Consider the following 16,686-nt stretch of genomic DNA (forward strand, 5'->3'; position numbering starts at 1 on the left):
GGGGAGCTCAACATATCATGTGAGAAACCTGGAGAAATCAAGTTCTTAGCTCAGGGAGGCTCTTCTGAGCAGATTTTGCAAAGCCCTGGGTTAAATGAATAGTAGTATTTTTTGTATATACGTATGTGTTACTTGCTAAATGTCAGGGGATGGCTTTACAAAGGTACAAAGAGTTTATGTAAGAGTACCCAGTGTGTCTAGTATGTCCCACTTGATATACTTGTTCATTTTTGATCCACAAATGACTTTGGTCTACATCCGAAAAGTTGTAAAAACGGTAACTTTATTTTAAAAGCCCTATGGTGAATTCTTTTTCCATATTTGTTGGACATTATCTTATCCTATCATTTGAATGACATCCTTCTATTATGCCTTGAAGTCAGTTTTCAAAATTCATATTTAATACCCTTGTGTGAGCATACAACTGTCAGATTATCTCCATGCAAATTTTCTTCATACGGAGATAATTGGTGGGGCATCAAACTATTAATAAATGGAGTGCTAAAATAACCACATTTAAAAAATGCTAAAAGGGCCACTTGTCAAACAATTTTGGTACACAATTTGATTGAATGTGAAATTGTTATAATCAGGTAGAATGCATCCTCCGAATCTGCCTCCCTTCTCAAAGTATCATTGATTATGGAGAAGTCTGCCCACATCTTGCCAACTAAAATAATACTGCATATATATATATATATATATATCTCCTTATATGATCTATCTATATCAATCATCTCTCTAAATTGAAACATTCACATATTATATAAATAATCTTTAGGATATATTCGACAAGCTGCTGTTGGTGAAGATATCTTACACTCCCTGTTGATGATACATGGGATGTGCATTGATGATCTAGCCTTCTAGGGTAGTACAGCCTTTCCCAACTTGGTGCCCTCCAGATGTTATGGGCTACAATACCTATTATCCCTGGTCATTGGTCACATTGGTTGGTGTCAGGGTTGGCCCACCCAAGAGGCAAAGTGAGGCAACCAGCTCAGATGACAGGAACCATAGAGGTAGCAGCATGCATTGCCATGGTGGTACCGACAGCAGCAGTGAACTCCTTGAGCCTGGATCTGCTGCCTTCTTAGCAGCACACCCCAAATGCCACCTCTACAGTGGTCTCCTGGTCCACAGGAGGTGCTGCTGGTCTGCTCCCACTCTTGCTCCCAATGTGGATATTTATTCCCCCTGCCTTGTTCCTGATGCCAATCTTCATTCACTCCATGTTCCCTGGTGGGGGGTGGCTGCCATTTTGTGGTTCTCCTCAGGTGCCAAATTTGGGTCCTGGTTCTAAATCTCTGCTTGGACAGCATCACATGGTACCTGTTTTAGGAAAGGTTTTGATCCCCTTGTAAGCCAAACAGCCACCCATCACACAGTCTCACACTACCATACCCAATTATGCTTTGTTGCTTGTAATATCTGTCTATTTTACATGCTGAGGGAATCTGTGACCAGTGATGGCTTCTTACCATGTATATAGTTATCACCCTCAGTTAATTGCATATCTGATTCACAACTTTGTTCCTCAGAGAAGTGACTTCCACGCAGAAAGGTCACTACAGCTTCCACTTCAGGAATTATCCCAGAGAAGGTGTTCCAGATTGTGAGTGCTGTGGCCAAGAAGGCCCATTTCTGCATTGTTGCCAAGTGACAATCTTCTGATTGTGGAAGAAGCAGTGGTGTAGCGTGGGTTTCCAGTGTCTGGGGCCTCACAGAAGTTGGGGGAAGGAGGGAAACAGACAGAGTACGCATGTGCATCCAACTATTTAATGGCGTCCACGTCGCCCAAGAGATCACAGCCACAGAAATCAGAAAAGAGTTGTTCCATGGTCTGGAATAGTCACTTCTTGGTTTGTATGAAGAAGCTGTTTTCAATGTATCCTAGCAACAGAAGCACACAGCTGTATTGAGGCAGCACCGGGTGTTGAAATTTTGCACCCCTAACAATTTTGGACCCAGGGCAACCACCCCTGTGCCCCTCAATGCTATGGCACTGGGCAGAAGAATCTTCTCAAGAAGATTGCCTTCATGATGACATGAACATATGAATGGGAGAGCCTAAAGGCACATGGTGCTGCTATCTTGCTGAAGCTAAGCAGGTCTGGATCAGATCAGTGACAGGTAGAGCACCCCTTGGGAACCACATGCACACCGCGAAGGAAGAAAGGGGGACTGAAATATATTCGGAGTCCTGCAGTGATTTCATGCTCTTTATTGCAACTTGTAAAACAGTGATTAAATTTCCCCCCAAACCTCAGGCTTTTATATACATTTACGTACACAATGAGTCCCGTCTGATTGGCTGATTCTGCTTCCCTCCTGGAGCTTGATTCTCCTGCAGGCCAATCAGTTGTTGCATTCTACGATCCTACCAGCCTAATAGGCTGATTAACTCCCCCCTGGAGCCTGATTGGTCTTTTCCTGCAGGCCAGTCAGTTGTTGCATTCTAGGATCCTACCTGCCTATTGTTCTAGGATCAGGGACACAAAGAAATCAAGAGGCACAAGAGGCACTTGTCTATCTTTCCACATGGAATGGCAACTTCACAGAAATCCCAGACTTTTCCTTTTGGTTTGTTTGTTTGGAAAATTACGATTTTCAGAGAACTCGAGAAACTTCCCTTCACTTGCCCATAGCATTGTCTGCATTTGGAAATATTGCTAAAACTACAGGTACAAGTTAGGTACTGGTATTCATAGTAAAGAAATGGGTAGTTTGCGCTCGTTAAATAAATTCCATTGCAGGGGTGTTAGGAGGGTGGTAGGGATGCCTGGGTAGGATGCACCGCAGTGCAGCTAACTCCAGAAGGTAGAAAAGTTTCTGAGGCTAAGAATAATTGCAAACTACTGTCGAGCAGGTTTTTGTGACTTCTCTTGCAGGGAAACGCTACAAAAGTAGGCAGGGGGAAAAGTCACTAGTTTTGGTGCTTCTGTTGCTAGGAGCTCTGAAATGTTGCTAACTTCGCGACGGAGGACCTAACTTGGCAACACTGAATAGTGCTGTGCTGGAAATACTGGCAGCTTTAATGGGAACAGCACGGACGTGTCAGTGGGAGGGAAGGTGGCAGTGAAACGGTAGCAGCGACTGGAAAGCAGGCAGGATGCCTCCCAGATTACTGAAACGGCCTTGGTGATTGGCGATGGCTGCATCAGTGATTGTTGTCTTTTTAAAAAATAAAATAAAAATGGGCATACGTTGGGTGACTGAGGTCTAATGGTAACCAATTGTCAAGGATTTCACCAATTCATTTCCCTCCCAGGGGAGCAGTTGGAAAAAGGCTAACTGCTGCTTCATCACTGCAGGTTGATGGTTTGTTGCCTGCATTGGGAAAGGAAAGTGCTTAACTAGATTAAAGGACTTCCTTCATTATCATCCTTTCCTCCCCTGCCGTATGATTGCGAGGCTAAAGCCATGCCGCAGCCTTCTTTGAGACTCTTCAGGTAGGAAGAGGAACAGTTGCTCTTTCCCCCCTCTGTGATGTTACTGGAACACAGGAATACAACTTCATCAGCAAATGTTTGTCAAGCCATCTCCCATGCACTTGGGACAGAACATCATGCAAAACCAGCAATCTGGAATTTGCTCAGTTTGGGGGAGATGCAGATGGATACTTTTGTGATATCGCACAATTGAAAATTGTTTCTAATCATATAATCTTCAATATGGTCCAACCACCGTATATGGCATCTTTTAGGTTAACTCCTTAAAATAAGGCGTGCAAGAATTAAAAACGAAGAAACATTTAATTAATAAAAGCAACAAATTGTCATGTAATGAAAACATATGAAACTGCATAGCTAAAAAACCTTAAAAACTATAGGAAACTGCCTTATCAAAGCCCTGGTCCACCCACCTCAGTATTGTCTACTACTATTTTAGACTGACAGCCACATTACCTCATGATGGCGGATCCATAGGCAACAAGTAGATGACAATAGATGGGAAAGGCTACATTCCAGCCACACTAAAACCAGATGTTCCTACACATGCATATCTCCATCTTCCATTCAGGCAGGCAGGCAAGCAAGCAAGCAAGCAAGCAAGCAAGCAAGCAAGCAAGCAAGCAGTATTCTCACAGTTCAAGGCACTTGAGGAAGGCACAGAGGGAGCCCAGCAATGGGAGTGGCCTGGAGAAAAGGTTTCTGGCCTGGGAAGGAGGTTTGGCCTGAGTAAAATTCCAGAGGTCAGAACAGAAGGCCTGGAGGTGTCCAGGCCTGTGGTTCCAAATGTATGGTCCATGGACCACCAGGTGTTGGGGAGCTTCATTCAGGCAACTCCATGTAGTGACATATCTGTGAGTGGTGACTGTTCCACTGTTGCCTGGAAAGTGAGTGGAACAAATAAAAGGAGAGGAGGAGGCTCTGTCAGAAAAATAAGGTGGCAGCTGGTAGCAAGGTCCCGAGCAAGAAAAAGGCATTGACAAAGCACTCTAGCAGAATGGAGAGTCAATGCCAAGAATGAAGAAAGAATGACTGCATGCAAGATAGAGTGACTCAGGGTGACCAAATCAGGGTTGGTTTTTAAAAGGGTATTAAAAAGGTAAAGGGACCCATGACCGTTAGGTCCAGTTGCGGACGACTCTGGGGTTGCGGTGCTCATCTCGCTTTACTGGCTGAGGGAGCTGGCGTATAGCTTCCGGTCAACATCTAAACATGGAAATCATTCAGTGGTCCACCAAGACTCTCAGCAATTTTCAAGTGGTTCATAGGGTTTTTTTTAAAAAAAAAAGAGTTTGGGAACTGAACACACTAACCTAACAGCACCTCTTCACAGTCTGATGGTGGATATCTTTCCCAGACTAGATGTGACATCAGTTCAACCTGTGGCTGATATGTTCAGCTTGGTGGATCATAAGTTTTGAGGATCAGAATAAAGCACGTTCTTTTGCATCCTCTTTGAAAAAGAAAAGAAAGAGGAAGGTTGGTATTAATCCCTGTACGGATTCTTCAATAGAACAATGGAAATTCCAAATCAGGTCCTTGACCATGTGAGCAATTGATGATCCAGGCCTGATCTGCTCACCAGGACCAGCCCAACACATTTTGTATGAGGAGAAGATCAAGATGGCACCCCCCGTTCTACATATAGAAGTCCTCTGGACTTGCAGTTGACTCTTACATCTGCAATGGTGATGGGATAGCATCTTTCAGCCAACTTGATGGCAGCAGCCTAGTTTAGGAGGTGCGGGACTGGCTGTGTGACATACACAGTTTGAGCAGAAAGTAATGGCCAGGAGTAGCTTAGGAGGGACAGCTTGGGTTGGGGGTTTCCTACTGCCCCCAAGCACTTGCCACCCGAAGCAATCTCCAGACTCTGCTTGCTGGTAGGGACAGTCTTGCTGACCACCTTGCCAGAAGAAGGGGGGGTGAGAAATCTGAAACACATCTGCACTTCGCGAGCAATGATTTATTTGTTACAAATCTCTCTGGAGGACTGAAGCGGGGAGGAAACCAAGACTAAAAAAATCAAATAAACCAGAGTGGTGTGGATTGTTTGTTTTTTGCTTGTCTTTCAGCCTAGCTCGTTCAATGTGTCCTTGAAACGATGATGCAGCAACTTAACTGTAACCTAAAAGTAATATTCTTTTCACTGGATCTTAATGCTGCAAAGCTACATTGACTGACGTCAGCAGTGTACTCAGCTGAAGCCTTCGGATTATATGACACCAATATTCCACCATCTTCATCAACTGAACAGAGATGAGGAAGAGCCTGGCTTCATCCAACAGCTGGCTGGAGCCCAGAGCAGGTGGTAGGGTAGAAGGTCAGATGACCAACTATAGATGGAGACAGAGCCTATGACAGGTGGAGCCAACTAATTCTATCCCCCCTCCCAATCCTCCTTGCTGAGTTCTACAAAAGCAACACTGAGACTACGTTGAAGGAGCCAACACAACCATCCCCTGGACTCAATGTAAGTAAGAATGCAGGCAGGTCAGGTCATGGTTTCAGTGGCTGAGGTTAGTGGGCCAGTGCCCCAGCCAGGATTTCATTAGTGCCAAGGCTCACCAGGGTTTAACCACAGTATTTGTGTTCATTGTCAGGACTTGTCAGGGAGTTGGAGGCAGAGAAGGGGGAGAGAATGGGGACCTATAGAGATAAGCCTCCGATAGTTAGCAGTCGTACTTCCTCGGAGGAGGAGGGTGACGAAGGGTTGTCAGGAAGCAATGAATCAGAGTGGGGGGAGCAGCTTCCGGGGCCCAGCCATTCTCGTAACAGAGGAGGGAAGGGGGGAGGGTTCCGGAAGTGGTTATGCTGGAAGAAAGAGAAAAGATCGGCAGTCTCTGCAACTGACACTCCATGATGCAGATGTACTCTCAGAGCTCCGTGTAAATAGCAGAAAGAAACCAATAAATCTTGTAAATATGGCTGGATTCCCAGACTCTTATCTCTTCTAGCACTCACCAAGCAACCCCTGACAGGACTAAACCATAGAACACGTGCAGTAAGAATAAATGAAAATGCCTCTGGTTGGTGGGGAGTGCAGTAACCTCATCCCAGAAGCGTAGTGGATTAGGGGGAAGAGATCCCCATCACTTTCTGGACAGACTGATGTCTATAGTGCCACAAAACTTCTTCTTCTTCTTTTAAATTCTTTGCCAAGTTTCCCAAGTCAGTGCCTTTAGGGATAAAGGTAAACAAACATTGCACAAAATGGAATGGGTTGTTAGAGCAAAACAGCAGTCGTGCTGGAAAGTGCAAGACTGTGGCAAGATCAAAGGCCAAAGGCAAGCGAAGGACAAACTGCAGCAAAATGAGAACTAAAGCTCAAAGGCGCAAAAAAATAGAAAACACAAACAAATCCCACAGCTAAACAAAAATACAACCGAAGGAGACTGCCGAAAACTCATTCCCTCCTCAGGTTTTCTATTGCATTAGCCACATGCTTTCAAAATGGCACTATTAGCACCCAGCAGGTCATAGAACAGAAGAGTCTGCTGTCAGGGTTTCTGAGGCACTAAGGGAGAAAAACCTGAGAGATCATTATTGACCTGGGCCTTCCAGGCAGGTTCACACATCTGACACTACTGTAATCAGTACTCAGTGTCTATTTTCCAGCAGAAGTTAGATGAGTAGTTTCTGTCTGCTGAGGTTGGGGCGGGAGGGAATTGTCTCCTGACTCAGCTGAGTGGCAAAGTGACAATATAAATGGTTATTAACCTTAGAATGCAATGTGAGATCTTATCTTACCAATGGAAGGTATTGCAAAGTTTCAGAAAGGCTTCCTGCAAATGTTTGTGCCTCCACAACCTGTCTCGTGTACAACACCCATGCACACATGCAGAAGGAGTGTTGAAAACAGATCTCCATAGGGCAGAGTCAGCTGGAGATTTCTTTTTAAAAATGAAAGCTCAGAGTCTGGGTCTCCTACCTGGGGATGTCAATGTAGGCTTTCACAAGCATCTTCTTAATAATCTATATTAAGCCTTCACACCTACCTGGGAGTAAGTCCCATTCAAATTAGTGAAACTTACTTCTGAAAAGAGGCATGGATTAGGCTTTAGTGGTTTAACGATTAATATAGGGCTCATTTTACTATCTGAAACATCCTGTGGATAAATATCCTTCAAACAGTTCTTGGCAAATCATTCTGGAATTGCTATGCTGTTCATAGCCCACAGAGAAGCAGTGGTATTTTTCCAATCTCCCTTGGAAGTTGTCTGGAGCTAACACAATTCCAATAGGTAAGTTATCAATAGTTTCCCTTTGGCATGAGAAATAGTGGTGAGTTCATTTAGAAGTTTCCATATCCTGTGGAAATTTCAAAACATCTAAAGTAACAGAATATAGGATCAGCTTGAATAGAATATCATCCAAGTTTGGTAAAATGTATTAATCTCCATTCAGTGTTTTCAAATTCACATACTGCTTTATTAATGACTGTTAATATGTGAGTACAACATTCAGTTCAGAATGGAACACTATATATTATAATCAAAGGAACACCACCATTATTAGTGATGTTGCTATGGTTATAATCCCCAATGTTCTATTCTTACAAACTCTCATTTTATTTGAGGAGAAAATGAATGGGGAACTACCAGGGTTATTGTATATGGCTCGACATTTTACTTCAACTGGATTTGTAGTGTTTCCCCCTGAATAGTGTCTAGACCTCAAAATGCCAGAATTGCCCCTCGCTATAAGAAGATCTGATGAGTTGTTTGCTAGACATTATTTGAGTAGTTTCTGTTTGGTTAAACTTAGATTTTTTTCCTGAAGTTTTGCCCTGTACTTTTAACTGGTGAGAAATTCAAAGGCACAGTGTGTTGCTTCTGGGCTTCTTGGCTCTTTGTATAGGTCTGCAATACACTGACACTAAAACTGACCTCAGTTCATCACAGAGCTTTGTTGCTATTCTGATGTGCAGCTTCCATTCTGGGTAGCATCCTTTTGGATGGCTGCACACACTGTTGTTGACACCATCACCTTCTGTAGAAGCTCTTTTCATGCAGACCTAGAATTATGAGACAGCACAAGATAATGCATAAACTAAGGGCTACCACTGATCTACAATAGAAAAAAATTAAACTGAAAATTGACAGTATGGACTTCTACTTTATAATATATTGCAGAGGAAATGGAGGTCAACAATCTGCCACCCCCACCCACTGAAACCCAGTCTGATGACTACCCACCTGGATTAATCTCAGCTGCTCTGAGCCAATACTTTCATGATGTGGTGAGAGATTTGGTTGAGCCCTCATCTCCTGGGGCATTTACCCTATGGGCTGGGGAGGTGGCTATACCACAAGGGAGGCCCTTGGGAAATTGGTCTTGAGAAGACCTTGTTCAACATCTAGATGGTTCCACAAGATGTTCTCTACCTTTACTCCTTCCTTTACCTATACAGTCAATGCCTATAGTGACCAATACAGTGGTACCTCTACTTACGGACGCAATCTGTTCCGGGGTGCTGTTCGCATCCTGAAAAGTCTGGAAGTGGAGCACCGCTTCTGCGCATGCGCGTGATGCAATAGAGTGCGCATGTGCAAAGCGTGCAGATCGCTCCAGAAGCAAACACTTCCGGGTTTGCAGCATTCTTAACCAGAAAAAATGCAACGTGAAGCAAACTCAACTCAAGGTGTGACTGTCTAAAGAAGCACAAAAACAACTCCCAGTTGGATTAAATTCTGACTTCACAAAGCAGAATTAGAGCAAAATAAAATTCTAATTCCAAAAGTGAAACACTGCTACGAAAGCTACATAGGTGCATTATGATTGTGAACCCGAGAAAGGAGAACAATATATATATATTATATTACCCATACTTCACCATAAGGTCCCAGGACAGATTACAGCATCACAAACAATATTAAGAACATTTAAAACAATGGAAGGGTTTTCAATATCCTGGATAATAATTGTCATCTACAAACAGTATTAACCCACATACTATTTTAAAATTATACATTAATTTCACAGTGGAAAAAACAGGAAGTTTACCAATTGTCTTCTTGCTACCCTTAAACTTGCAAGTATCATTTTCATGGTTGAAAAATGATTTGACAGTTTGGTCTCATTTCTGAATACGTCTGAATTCAGGAAGGTCCACAATCAAAACATTCACATTATCCATATTTTAGAGGTCCATAGGGCACCTTGGCAGACCTGTTCCACAGATGACATGAACCCCTGCAGATGCCTGAAAGACATTTTTAAAAAAGAAAATGTGACCACAAAGCCTTCTTGGGCAGGTGGAAACAGTTGTGTGGTTGTGATTCTTTCCTTAGAATGAAGTGACTGTTTGTCGGAGGCAACTAGGACTGCCATTTCCATGATACTTAGTGTAAAATACACTGTTGTGCCTGTCTTTCAGTTATTGGAGATTGCCTATTGTTCAGACAGATGGCAATCACATTAGCAATGAGGTTCTGGCACTGGGCTGTTTCTGTTACCGCTGCAGGGCTGCGAAGAACCACAGGGAGCGCTACTTTGGACCAGCCCACACTTTGTGGCAGCTCTAAGCCCAAAGCAGCAGTTCCAACAGCTTGTTTGCATCACCGCCAAGCATTATGCTATGGTCTGCGTGATATTTTGTGTGACTCTGTGTGAGAACATTGCATGCAAACTGTGTAATCAGGGAATGGGCATATTTGCAAATAACTTGGATGTATAATTATAAATGTCAGTTTAATAAGATGGAGGGGCATTGATCGGGCCTGGTGGCACTAAGGAGGTAGTGAAAAAAGTATTGTTAATCTCCACTGGACTGAAACAGAGGAAATTGCTGAGATACTGTCGCAGGTACAATGCAATTCTATGCATGCTTACTCTGAAACTAGTCCCATTGTATTAAGTGGGGATACTACTAAATTAAATGTGTGTAGTAAAAACACCTAAAGGTTTTTCAGTGTTCATTTTGGATTTCTTTTCGTTCTGCAGAAGCTCATTCCCTGCCCGCCCCTCCCCCAGTTGTGCATAAAAGAGAAACATCATGTTCCAATGCTAGATTTACCAGGGACAATAAAGTAAATAAGAGAGTAGTGGTAATAGTAACAATATATTTATGAAATTAGCCAGCCATTAGCATAAAATGGAAACTTGCAGCCTCAATACAACAGAATATAACTGGGTGAAATATTCTGAAGTACTTTCCACTGAAATTAATAGAACTCATTTCAAAGTAACTCTATTAAGGATTGGAATGTAGTAGGTAACACACGAAGGACACAAAAGCCAAGTTGTGCGGCAACATCTCAGAGAGTCGTCGGTCAATATCAGCTTACAGAAAACTCTTTCTTGATCTGATAAGTCCATCAGATGTTGGCGTTGATCCAAGATGAAAAACAGTTCCACAATCAGAAAACCGCTGCATTTTCTACAATGGAATCCATGACATAGGCTGGGGTCCAGTCCTGTCTGGAAGGCAGAAACGTGTCCTAAAATCCCACCATTCAACCCCAGATGCAAAGGAAGGGGTAAAATGTAGTTATTCGGTGAAGTAATAACGTCATTCAGCACATGCTTGTGGGGGATTTTATGATTGCTTCCCGCAATGCTCTAAGGCTGAGCCTGGCACTGAAATGGAGGATTAAGCCCTGCTTCAAATTAAAGGTAAAGGTAAAGGGACCCCTGACCATTAGGTCCAGTCGTGGCCAACTCTGGGGTTGCGGCGCTCATCTCGCTTTATTGGCTGAGGGAGCCGGCGTACAGCTTCTGGGTCATGTGGCCAGCATGACTAAGCTGCTTCTGGCGAACCAGAGCAGTGCACAAAAATGCCGTTTACCTTCCTGCTGGAGCGGTACCTATTTATCTACTTGCACTTTTACGTGCTTTCGAACTGCTAGGTTGGCAGGAGCAGGAACCGAGCAACGGGAGCTCACCCCGTCACGGGGATTCGAACCTGCAAGTCCTAGCCTCTGTGGTTTAACCCACAGCGCCACCCGTGTCCCGTCTGCTTCAAATTAAGCCCATCTGTCAGCGCTGCCCGAGGTCCCAGCTCACAGAAGACCAATGCTGCTTCGTTGTTTAGTATAAAAGTCTTTATTGAAGTTCAGTTTCACTTCCACAGGCGCAGCGTGCAACGCTACGTCTCTAACCTTAGACCGCCGAAGCTCCATCTGAATCTCCTCCCCCCTGACACCAGTTTAAGATTCTAGCCTTGCTCCACCTCCTCCTTTGTTCTTTTCTCCTCTGGGTCCGCCTGCCCGTCGGGGTCTCTCCCTTCCTAGACTCCTCTGACGCTGAGTCCCCTGACTCTTCCCCCTCCCTCCGTCGGGCTTTAGGACCTGGCTCCCAATCTGGGTTTCCTGCTGTCCCTCGCGCCTGTACATTTGAACTTGGCGCGCGCGCCGAGCCTCCCACTTTCCTTCTGACCGTTACACTGCTGTCACTACTCCCTCCTTCGGGGAGGCTAGCTGGAACTGACCTCCCCTCCGTTTCCCCACTTTCCGATTGGGGCGTGGCCAGCCCTGACTCATCTTCTCTCCCTGCTGGAGGAGAGGCTGGCCCTGACACATGTGACTCTTCCCCCCCACTGCGCTCTGGTGGGGGAGCTGGTCCTGATCCCCCGCTGCTGCCTTGGGAGTCCCCACTGGCCCCCTGCTTCTGGTGCGTCCCCCCTGGGACCCCCCTTGCCCTCACCATCGGCGCCCCCTTCTGGGAATCTTCTGATTCGCTGGAGAAGCTCATGGAATCTCTCGGGTCACTGTCATACTCCCCTACGCTCCCCTCGGATCCCTCCCCTTCGCTCTCCATTTCCTCTCTCCCCTGTGCTTCTGCTCCTGAGCCCCTGACACCATCTTAAAAGGCCCTATTCATATGCAAAGAGAGAGAGTCAGAAAGCAGCAGATTCCTGTTTGATATTTATTTCTGCTTCTCATTGTCTTCTTCCCCCCCTCTTCCTCCTCTTCTTCTCCTCCAGAACAAATAACAAAAAATTATGTCCAGAAGATTATCGATGTCTGACGATGTCAGCAAGCAAAGAATAATATCCCTAAACATAGAGCCTAAAGTAATTAGCACTCAAAAAAGGGATTGTTGACATAATGAACAGTGCAGCGCGTTTCAGCATGTGGTGCCTAATGGAATTCCCTGAGTATCCCATTTTCAGAAGGGGTCATCCCCTCTTCTTTTTTTATGAAATCAATTTAGACATTTCCAGAGGCCCCAAATATACTTTGAGCATCCCAATTTTGCATCAGCAGAGCTCGTCTGGATTCAACCCTTTGACACCAAAGCAACTTGAAATTTATTGAACTCCTTGAAGCTGGCAGTCTGATTCTGTCAGTTACCCAGAGTGCACATTGTGTTGAGGGGAAATCCAATGCTTGGAGAACAAGGATCAAATCAACCTGCCTTTCTTCATAGAACCTTTCCAATCATGCTCCCATTCAACACGCACCACCACTGCTTGTATTACTCAACTTCATAACAGAGGTTCTTTTTTTGCACAGCAGATAAAGTGGTTTTTTTCCTCTCCCCATGCTTCACCCACTGGGAATGTGTGGCACTTCATGAAGTATTTGATGTGAAAGTGCCTTGTTTCAAGTTCTATTCTTGGTGGTGGGAGGCAGGATGCTCTGTAGAGGGATGGCCTTGAGAAGAATGTATTAGAAACCATGTAGAAAGGAGATAAAGTATGGAGACCAATGAAGCTTTTATGCCCCACTTCCTAAGGTAAAGGATTATGAGTGATACTTATTATTATTATATTTACTGTACATTCATTATTAGTAATATTTATTTTGTTTATGAATCACTGCCAATGAGGCTACACACACACACACACACACACACACACACACACACACACACAAAACTATGTATATATAAAAACAACTTTTAAACAACCAACATTTTTCAGGACAAGCAAAGCAATCCACATCAAAACAGAACAATACCTGCAGGTCCTACAATACAATTCATATCACTGAGCGCCAAAAAATGGGATATCATATCCAGGTGAAATGACAACACATTGAAATAATACATATCCAGTACATAGGTGAAATGATAAACACAACCTTGACCACCACATGTCTTTCAAGCGTCACTTAAAAAAAACACCACAACAGTGGGGTTTTAAAACCTATTGATGATTCTGGAATCAATGAATTTATAATTATATTACAATTACCACCATCCCAGATTTTTACAAGTGGGGAGAAAATACTTTACTCTCCATTCCCATTAGAAAGTTTTCCAGTTTTCTGGTGAAATAAGTGTCTTCCCATCCCATCTTTTCTCTGCAGTTGAGCTGTCCACTGCTATGGTGCTGAAATATATGCACCTAATCTGTCCAGTATTATGCTAAACCTATACAGTGGTATCTCGGGTTAAGAACTTAATTCGTTCCGGAGGTCTGTTCTTAACCTGAAACCGTTCTTAACCTGAGGTACCACTTTAGCTAATGGAGCCTTCCACTGCGGCTGCGCCACCGGCACACGATTTCTGTTCTCATCCTGAGGTAAAGTTCTTAACCCAAGGTACTACTTCCAGGTTAGCGGAGTCTGTAACCCAAAGTGTTTGTAACCCGAGGTGTTTGTAACCGGAGGTACCACTGTATATGTCTTGCAAGCACTTGCTATACTAAATCCACTTTGCTCATGTAAAACAGAAGCATTTTGCATCACTGTAGGAAAGAAAGAACTGGCATTAGAGAGAGGCAGGTCAATAGTTTCAATAGCAACAGTATATGCGCTAAGAAATTAAAAGGGACAGTCTTAATTTCTCCCTTTATTTCTTGAATGATAACCGAAATACTCTGTTAAACTGTACATGTTCTCAAGAGGGGTAAGGAGACCTTACAGAGGACAGACCATCCTCACACTATGATATTAAAAGAGTTTTAAAATAGTTCTTTGATGTTTGCAAATGTCAGAGGTAACATATTGATTTATAAACGCAGCTGCTCTTTCTACAGTGCCTGTTAGATTTCTTTAGCTCCAACTAATGGTATTGATTCACACAGAAGATGATATAAGAAATGTCTTCATCTCCTCTATACCACCTCCCAAAGTTAAAAAGCACAAGCTTCTTTTTTTTAAAAAAAGACAACAAAAATGCATGATAATATTGGTTTCTATGAAATGCATTTCAGTTTTCCAATAACTTAAGAAGAGCTAAGACTCTGATTCATAAATCATAAGCTGGCACAATTGTGCCTTACCTTATTTATTTCCAAAGAAATCAGCTGGTAAGTAGCTTATGGGTCACCCCCCAGCTTGTTTCTGAGCGTTAGTTTCAACATTTTAAGCCCTACTTTCCTCCAATTTATCTTAGAAAATGGTTTCTCCTATATAAGCCTTCCTGTATGCTAAGTGTGGGGAACTGGTGACCCTCCAGATTTTGGGCCACAGCTCTCATTGTCCATAATCACTCCTCATGTTGGCTGGCAGTAGGAATCCAACAAAGTTTGGAGGTGCAGAGATTTCCTACCTGCTTCCTACCTGAAGTAATCTGAGAGGATTGTGCCTCTCATATTTTATAAGAAGCAAGACTGACAATGATATAAAGCATGGCCTTTTTGTGCTGACTTTCTCATGGTAGAAATCCCTACCTAAGGAAGCCCACCAGGACATTTGGGGTCGGGATGGAGTGTGAGACTTTGTTGATTAACAAGATGACATTGTTGTTATTTAGTCGTGTTCGACTCTTTGTGACCCCATGGACCAGAGCACGCCAGGCACTCCTGTCTTCCACTGCCTCCCGCAGTTTGGTCAAACTCATGTTCTTAGCTTCGAGAACACTGTCCAACCATCTCATCCTCTGTCGTCCCCTTCTCCTTGTGCCCTCCATCTTTCCCAACATCAGGGTCTTTTCCAGGGAGTCTTCTCTTCTCATGCGGTGGCCAAAGTATTGGAGCCTCAGCTTCAGGATCTGTCCTTCCAGTGAGCACTCAGGGCTGATTTCTTAATTTCCATTTTTTTCTTGAATCAGCCAGAAGTGTTTTTGGGGACAAAAGAAAACTACTTGGCTCTGCAGCTGCTACTTTATAATTACATGAAAAAAATGCATATTTTTGTATTTTAAGTGGGCATGGTTTCAATATTGTTTCTGTAGGATTCTAATAGTATGCTGTTAGTTGTCCAGAGGGCTCTTTGGAATCATGTTTGTCATGATACAAATTTTAACATGCACAAAATAACAGTATTCATTGCAGATAGGATAATAATTGTAACCCAAAGAAAGCACGGCAAATCTGAAAAGCAGCTTGTCTTCGTTCATTTGTTGCCCTGAAAAGCCCTATGCTTCTTTCAATTGTTTTGTTTATGCAGCACTCAAGAGCGCTTCTTAGCAAAGCCTCTGCTTCAGAAGAGCTCATCATTGAAAGGTTGAGGGATAACAGCAGGCAGAAGTGAGGCTTTGAAAAAACAAAACAAAACCCAATGCTCACATTTGTATAAAGGACAGCCATGCAGTCAATGGTGTAAGAAATATGTCCTGTTAGTATGGACGCCCATGGAATGTGGATTGCTTTGGGTCATGGGAACAGATGTTGCCATGAAGGTTTGGCTAGCCTTTGATGATGTTGTAGAAACCCATCGGTGTGCACTCAAGGCAGGACTTCAGGACAGAGGTCCAAGGCCTCATTCAGCAGAATGAGCAGAAAGACCCACAACCACAGCAGGGCCATCTTCCTACATTTTGAAGTGAAGACACATTCCCATTAAAAGGCTGTGGCTGCAATTGAGGCCATCAAATGCAGACACTAAAATCCTCTGTCAGCACCACTATGGAGACCAAGGGTTGATCAGGCCAGCACTGGGTTAGAGAATTAAGCAGGATTGTCACTGAAGGAACTATGCTGTCAAAATTATGAAGTAGAGATCTACTGGTACTGTACTATAGATTCCAAGTGTGTGTGCATGTGTGTGTGTGTGTGTGTGTGTGTGTGCGCGCATGAGAAAGAGAGAGAGAGAGAGAGAGAGAGAGAGAGAATGAATCCTTCCCTATCTTTCCTGTAAATGAAAAATTAGCAAGAAGAAAATCAGGGAGGAGAATTCTAGCATCTTCTCCAATCTAATGGCCACTGTGGTAACAGGATTTTGAAGTTGGTAGGCTTTTGGTATGATCCATTAGGGCCCTTCTTTTGCTTAAAAGTGTTGGAGAGAGAGGAGTTCAGTTCCTCACTCAGGCATGAAACTCACCTGAGTTATTAGGAGGATAAAATGGAGGGTGAGCGTGGGAGAAGAGCCATGTAGACAACCTAAGGTCTCTCAAAGAAAGA

This window comes from Podarcis raffonei, chromosome 12 (assembly GCF_027172205.1).
Source record: "Podarcis raffonei isolate rPodRaf1 chromosome 12, rPodRaf1.pri, whole genome shotgun sequence".
Lineage (NCBI taxonomy): Eukaryota > Metazoa > Chordata > Lepidosauria > Squamata > Lacertidae > Podarcis > Podarcis raffonei.